The sequence below is a fragment of the Lactuca saligna genome, chromosome 1 (genome assembly GCF_052625555.1).
Source record: "Lactuca saligna cultivar CGN05327 chromosome 1, ASM5262555v1, whole genome shotgun sequence".
NCBI classification, from domain to species: domain Eukaryota; kingdom Viridiplantae; phylum Streptophyta; class Magnoliopsida; order Asterales; family Asteraceae; genus Lactuca; species Lactuca saligna.
Genome location: NC_136417.1, coordinates 59,772,899 through 59,781,307, shown reverse-complemented (window position 1 = coordinate 59,781,307; position 8,409 = coordinate 59,772,899).

Here is an 8,409-nt window from a genome sequence, read left to right as displayed (position 1 = left end):
TTGAAAGAAAGGTGCTCACTGGTGGAGATTTTGAGACCCAAATTGGTAAACTTTCACCTCCGTTAAGCAATTACTTTGTTTTTCTGCACTGTAAATTTTCATAATACAACGTGAAGACACTATGGAGAAATTGGTTAGTTCAAACAATAAGATCCGCCAGCTGGAATCCAACTTTCTCACAAGTAACATGTTTCTTCTGTTGGTAAAAAAGTACGAAAATATTCTAGAACTACTGTTAAGATATATTTTATTTTGGATTCTCATTTATATTTAGTTTTTCTGTGTATTAAGTGGTTTATAATTATACAGTTTGTGATTTTGCATTTACAGAAAGTACAAGAATTTGAAAATGAAACTACCAATTCAGAAAAGAACTTGAATGTGAAAAGGTAAGGCTCAGTGTATAATTTTTAGTTTACTTTCTCTTTATTCTCTTATGCAATTCTGTTGATATTAGACAATGCATCATAATATTTTCTTTGAACCATTTATGAAGGGTTGGATACATGAAAGATACCATGTTCCGGTTTCAAACTTCTTTGTATGAATGACCTTTAGCCTTAATTTTTCAAAGTACATTGATGTTATAGAAGTAAAGGAAAGTAAGATGCATTGATAAATAATTGGAAGTATGATGAAATTTATTTGGACTTATTTTGATTAAATAGTTTTAAATACAAAATAATTTTATTTTTCTGTGGAATTTAAAAACATCAACATGGTTTCAAAAAACAAAGTTTGATGCATGGGATGTGGCTTCAAGATCAAAGAATTAGGTAATATGTATTGTGGAGAATATTGTTCTAGACATTTTTAGATAATTTATTGAAAATTATACTTTAATATGTATTTTTTAGAAAAAAGAAGAAGATGAAACAAAAACTGCAACAATTTAAGAGGATATGCAATATAAAGATAATAAGATACGAAGATTATATATGTAATTTCAAATATAAATTATGCGAAATGACCAAAATAGTGAAATACCATTAATTGATGTTTTAGTAATTTGCTTTTTTTAATAAAAATGTTGTCATCTATTAAAATATCTCATTCATGAAATCATAATTTTGATATTTTTTTTATCTATATAATTTTTTTAAAATACCAACCGTGGTTTCGAAGGTTATAACCTTTTATATATATATATATATATATATATATATATATATATATATATATATATATGAAAAAAAAAAACAAATTATAAGTGAAAATTTCTTTCACACTTCTAGTTACCCAAAGCTACACGCAAAGGAAACGTGGAACTGTCAAATGAATCAAACACTATAAACACCTCCTGCCTCGTATTATATTTCAACCAAGAACAAAAACCCACAAAAATCCTATTGCTTCTTTTCTTCTTCCTATTGATTGCAAGCAGCAAGGTAGTCTCATCACCACCGTTCTTAATTCTTTCCTGTAAAAAATCAAACCCAAACACCCATTTAGGTTCCATCTATTTCTGTCAAACATAAAAAAAGGGGAAAATGTGTAATTGCAAGCAGCAAGCCAAACACCCTTCAATCACTGCTGTTGCAGCACCAATCCATTGCCGGCAACGAGAAGAGGAAAAAACGGAAGGTAGGCACCGAAGATCGGCTATCCCCTCCATACCTCCTTTCCCGTTGACCTTCACTACAAACCTTACCATCTGCGGCGATGTTGCTGAGTCGTTTTCCCCATCGCACCCCACACCTCCTCCGGTCGAGCAAAACCCACCGAAGCCCTCACTTGCGACGAATTGCTACTGACCGTACTCCCGTCGGACCTCCTTTGTCCCTCGGACCTTCCCTCGCATCTTTCTCTTCCACTTCGTTTTCACTTCCATTCGCCAACTCCACAGCAACCTCGCTGCTTCTACCTTCTCTTTCTTCGGCGTCGTAGACCCCGAGACGCCTACCTCTTCGCGATCGGCTACGACATCCGGAGTAGTGAACTGCGCGCCTGCGAGCTTCCTTCTCACATCTTCCTTCGTCTACCTTCGTGTGTCTTTCATCGCTTCGTCGTATCTCTCTTCCCTTTGCCCGATCAAACGAGAGACGGGCATATAAGCCCTAATCCCTTTCAACTTCGATTAAATGATCAAACTACCCCCTTATGAAAACATTTATTCGAAATCAGTCCCAAACCCCCCATCGAGTTAATTTATTCAAAATAGTGTTATTTTTAACAAAATAAATCACAATCTTTAAACCATGAATAAAAATAAGTATTAAAGCCCCTTCGTTGGAAATCCTTAACAAAATCAGTCCAATTTTCAAACATAAATTCCATTCAAACCATTTCAGTCCCTCCCTTGATTTATTTAACCAAATCAGACCTACTTTGGTTAATTAAATTACCCAACAGCCCCCGATAGTTTAAATTCATTACAAAACGGTCTCGAAAGTATTTCAAACTTCAAGAAACGTGACGTTGTTTCTCACGTCAAGCTTCCGAATAATAAGCGAACTCCAAGCAACTCGAACTCACGCTTCAAAGGAGAGTGCTTACGACCCATTTTTAATTTTTTTTTTTTTTGGGGGGGGGGGGGGGGGATACATCTGGCTATATACTTTGTTTATAAAAATAAATTATCCTTTATGTGAAATTATAGTAAATCTAGTTTATAAAAATGTTATTTAATAATATAACATATTGTTACAAATAAATTAGTATAAACTTTTCGTATATGCATTATGGTTATTTTATTGTGAAATAATTAATCCACACAACAAATGCTACATGATACAACAATATATGATTTTTATGTAAAATTGTATATCATAAAAAGCACGTCACAAAATTTGTAGGATTTTATGGATTCAAGCTATTACTATGCATGTATATTTATATATATATATATATATATATATATATATATATATATATATATAAATACATAACGTTTATACATGTACATATATTCATTACTTTGAAACATAAATCTTTATAATATTGAGTACATTACACTTTACATACATACCAAACATACTGTAAGGATCGAAATGTTGTAAAGAGTCGAATAGTGTTTAGTCTATTTCGTATGTAACATATTTGCTAAGTCACTTTCTTACGAAGCTTATTTTTCTTAGACTTAGTATTTTTTGTACTCTCTGTTTCCCTATAAATAGGGACTAAGCTTAGATTTAAAGATACGAGTTTTTCCAACTTCGTTATCAGTTTTGTAATCGAGCTTGTTGAGAGTAATACAAACTTCAAAGTCTTATTTATTTTTTGAGTTCATTACATTGATTATTATTGTTCTTAATCGATTTCTGTAATACAATTCAACTATAATTGGTATCAGAGAAGGAATAAAACTGCATTGATCTGATTTTCATTTTGAATCATCTGATTTTGAGTCATTCTTTTTGTCTCAAAAGTTTCTGCGCTTTTGCATCTGAAAATCACGTATGATCTACAGATTTGATTAGATCTTGCATTCAAATTGTATAATCGAGTGATCGATTATACGTTTCTGATCAATTCGTTTGATCAAATTTCAAATTCATCAAGTTCTCTCTGATTTCTGAATTTTTCTCGTGTGTTCATCAATGGCGAACTTCAATATGAACACAATGACTTCATATTCCCATCTGCTCGGATCATCAACCAAAATTCCAATGCTGATTCCAGAATACTGCTTGAATGGACTGGATGAAGAGTTGTGGAATTGCATCAATGGAACAGTTCAATCTCCATTGAATGTTCAAAACATAGGTTCATCAGGAACTACTTCTGCTGTTGGAGATCAACAAACAAGACTGAAGAACAACGAAAAATGATGCATGAGAGAGTTGAGAGGTGCTTTGCTACCTGTTGTTTACAACTACATTCGTGGTTGTAAAACTGCGAAGGGGATTTGGAATACCTTCAAAGAAAAGTATCAAGGAAGTGAGAAGACTAAGATCAATTCTGTTAAGCAGTGTTTGGTTGAACTGAAGGAGTTTAGAAAAAAGGAAACTGAAACAATTAAAGTCTATTACGATCGTCTGAATGAGTTGATTTACAGGTGCAATCGCTATGAAATTACAAGGTCCTTAATGGAGTATAATCATACTTTTGTTATGGGACTAAAGAAGGAATGGAGGAGTGTTAGTATGATGATCAAAAATCAATAGAGCTTTGACCGTTCATCTCTGAATGATGTATAGAATCAGCTAAAGACACACGAAAGTGAAGTATCTGAAATAATGGAAGAAGCGAAACAGATTTTAGGCGGACCACTAGCTCTGGTTTCGAAAGTGTCTGAGGTGGAATCTGCTGAAAAGGTGAATTCATATGAAGATGGTTTTCTCTTGAATTCGGATGATGAAGCAGTAGCTTTTTACTCGAATAATCGAGTTAAAAAGTTTTTCAAAAAGCCTTTTAATCCTAAGGGAAAGCAGAGTGAGGCGAAAGGAAATTTTATGAAGTTTGGTGTAGAAGAGAAAAAGAAATTTGAAAAGTCTGAGAAGAGTTTAAGGCAGGAAAGAAATTGAAAGGGGATTCTGGTGTAGATTGTCATTATTGTAATGGTGCGAATCACATTGCAGTTGATTTTATGCTTTGAAAGAAAGAGGAAAAGAAGAATAAAGTAAAGGACGAAGCATATTATGTTGAAAAACTGGAGGAAGTTCGTGAGAAGGCCAAGGGATTGTCTCTTGTGGCAAGAAGAGAGAATGAAGATGAAGAAAGTGGCACTTATCAGATTTGGTCATCCGGGTCTGATGATGAGGAGATGAGGCAACCTACTCATGGTGCCATGTTTGCAAGATTTGAGGATGGAGAAGAGGAGATACCTGGACATTTCTTTGTTACAAAGTCAAGTGAAAAATCTCCTATGAAAACTAAGGTACGTTCTATACTCGAATCTTTTAATATTTCTTTACATGCATATGATTCTGAAATAATTGCTTTTGATGATACTGTTGCTTACTTTGATGCTATTGTCGTGTCTACTAGTAACGAGGCAAAGAAACTTAATAATCAATTGCTTGAGTCTCAAAAGTTGCTAGACACGAAACGTTGCAGGGTAGAGTATCGAGAGTTACAATTACGAAATGTCAATAATGATAGAGAGAATCTAGATACAGATGTAAGGATGTTGTTGGCGCAACGTAACATATATTGTAACTCTGCAAAACATTTATATGCCAAGTTAATTGCTTTACATCATTCTTCTGACATTAGCAAAGAACAACATCGTAAACTGTTGCCTTTTCTTGCATTCGAAAGAGAAAAAGTTGATGTCGTGTCATATGATTGTGAAAACACAATAGCTGATTTTAACAAAGTACCAGATGATAGGTTTGCATATGGTGTTGTTAAGATAGATGAGTTTTTAAATGCTGATGAATTGGTTAATGTTGTTAATGAAAGTTTGACAAAAGATGAACAAGTGAAATTTTTGAAAAGAACTGAACATTCGAAACTTGATTCACAACTCAATTTTGCTGATGTCGATGAAAATTCGGATATTCTTAGCGAAATTAGTGAAATTGAAGAAGAAGAAAGTATTGATTGTTCTTAGTTGTCTATCATTAACATCACATCTAAGGTCAAAGGTAAAGAAATTGTTAATGATTCGATGGTTGAGGATGACCTTGGAAAACCCTCTACTTCAATTTTTTTGACTTTGATGATGTGGAAGTTCGAGACAGTCAGACAGATAGTAGTGATGATGAGGAGGACGAAGTTAAAGCTTTGAATGTTTGTAAGACAGAACAGAAAGTATCAACTGAAACTTTAATTCCAAGAGTTATTGTTGAACAGGTGTATGGTGACACGAAATTGTTCGACAAAGTGATTAGTGACAAAGGAGCACATTTTCTGGAAACAAACACAATTGTGTATCCAAATTTTACATGTACTTATAATGTTGTGTTTCCAAATCAAGTGTTTGTCACTATTGGAAATACAGAGAATATAAAGCCAGAATTCAACAAATTGGTCGAAGAAGACAATAAACGTTCATAAGATGAAAGGTTCTTTGCAAATCAAAACACTGTTGAAAACAACCTCACTAAAAATTTGTATGTTTTTCCCAAATAAAAACCAAAACAAAAATGGGTTGTTAAATCTGAAAAAGAAAAAGAAGTTGTTACAAAAGAAGTTGTTGATTCAACTCCAATTGTGAAACTTAATTCAAACGAATTCAAAGTGTTTGTTGATAAGTTTTCAAAAGAACACAAAGTTTCAAAAAGAAAGGCACGAAAGGTAATTTTCTTGGCAAATAGTGTCTAACGAAAAACTCGCTTTAACTAAATCCAAAGTTTTGTCTGAGAAAAACAGTGTTTTGAAAATCCAAATTAACAAATATTCCAAAAAGAAAGAGTTTTCAAAAGCCATATGTAACAGATAAACAAAGAAACACGTCTTTTCATCAACCAATGAATGTAATAGACACCTTTTCAATTAATCAAAAGGTTGCACATTTTCGAAAATTTAATAACATTCGAAAGTATGAAACATCACAAAAGGGTGTGAATGATCGAAAACTTAACAATGTTCGAAAATCAACGAATAGTCAACCAGTTATAAATGAAACTTTCAAATCACCAGTAACATTTACACCACAAAAGCCCAATTTTCCAAATCCTCCAATTGTCACACCCCAAAACCGGAACGACGGAAACGTTCGGGGGTGGAGGACGTCATGTCAAGTTTCACAAGATATGTATATGGTAAGCAAGTAAAGAACAACCAATTCATTTAGAAAGAGAGTGTTTACAATGTGTGTGTTCACAAAACATAGAAGTCATAAACAAATAACAAAACAAGACTTGAAGCTGTAACGCTCCATCTTCTGAATCCCAACATGAGCACCTGTCTAATAGTCTCATGAGAATACAAGTTATTTGAAAGAGTTGATCAGCAATTAAGCTGGTGAGTTCATAAGATTTTAGTGATGTGAGTAAGCTGTAAAAACGTGGTTGAAAATTTATATGTAAAGTACTGTAAGCTGTAAGGTGTTGTTTTGTAAAGGTTGCCTGTTCCTCTAGAAAATCATATATTTCCTACTTAAAATGGGAGTTGAGTAAAATGACACTACAAGCCTTTCTATGCGTAATAAGTCGGTACAAGTTATATATACTTGGAGTAAACAAACAATCGATTGTGCGCATCTGCCCTCAACCCACAACCCAACGGGGTACAGTAAGTAAGGTGAATAACACACATTCCATTAGTTGTTAGATCGTTGTCATATATAACCTTGGTGTATTCACTTGTTACTCATGGAGTTATTTGTAATGGTTCCTTTATATCTAATGGAGAGTTCCTTTTAAGAAAACCTATATTTCTTATAGTAAAATATTGACTATGGTGATTACTTTTATAATAGCTTTGTTTATACTGTTATATATAATTTGGTATCGGGTAGATAGTAGATTGGGTGACCTCGGTGTAAACCCGTATCCAAAAGGAATAGGACGTACAGCGAAGAATACACAACCTATTAGCTGTCGGATATTAGTTTTATATATAAACATGGTGTATAATCTAAGGTGTTATAGAGTTAACTCACTTAAAGTCTTTAAAACTGTACTGGCTTAATAAAATGGATTAAGCCCTTAACTGGGAAATCACTAGTTTTGTATACCAAAAGTACTAACTTTGAAATGAAAGTTTTGTACTAGAAAAACTGTGCATTGACTCTAGTGTCCGATGACTTGATCCATACCTGGTACCCTTATGATGACTTAATGTATACTAAGCATAAATATATATAGATTCGGGTAGATAATAAATTGGGTGACCTCGGTGTAAACCCACATCCAACGAGAATAGGACGTACAACGAAGAACATACATCCTATTAGCTGTCGGAATCTACTTAGCATATATGTATCCTATAGTGTATACATTACGGAATCATAAAGTTAGCATCATGGTCCTAACTTTTAAAAGTAGCCTTTTACCAAGACTCGACTGTTATGAAAGCAGTCTTTTACCAAGACTCTACTGTTCCTTTGTCAACTGTAACGTACATTCTCCCTAGTTTATAACCTATCTTTAAATAGAGAATAGATTAACCTTCAAGTGTTACCGATACTCTATGAAAGTAATGGGAGAAATAAGTACCCTGATGTCGTTTATAATGACATACGGAGGTACTATCAACCTAAAAACATATGTGTGTTTTATTACGGTCATAATGTGAAAGCTGGAACCCCTACTAATCGCTTGTATGGAGATTGAGGGAACCATACGTGACCTGAGCAAATCCATGCAATCCGTGTATTTCACATTAAAGTTAGATCCTGTTTGCGTGTTATCATGCTATAGCAAATTTACTTGTTTGTTATGTTCTGTTCTGTTATTGTTTGATTCTCTTCACTGTTTGTTCTGTTCTGTTTTGTTCTGTTTTGTTCTGTGTGTGCTTCATTGTACTAGAAGTAATGAATATCATTCTCTTAAACTATACCTATAATAGTTTACTAAT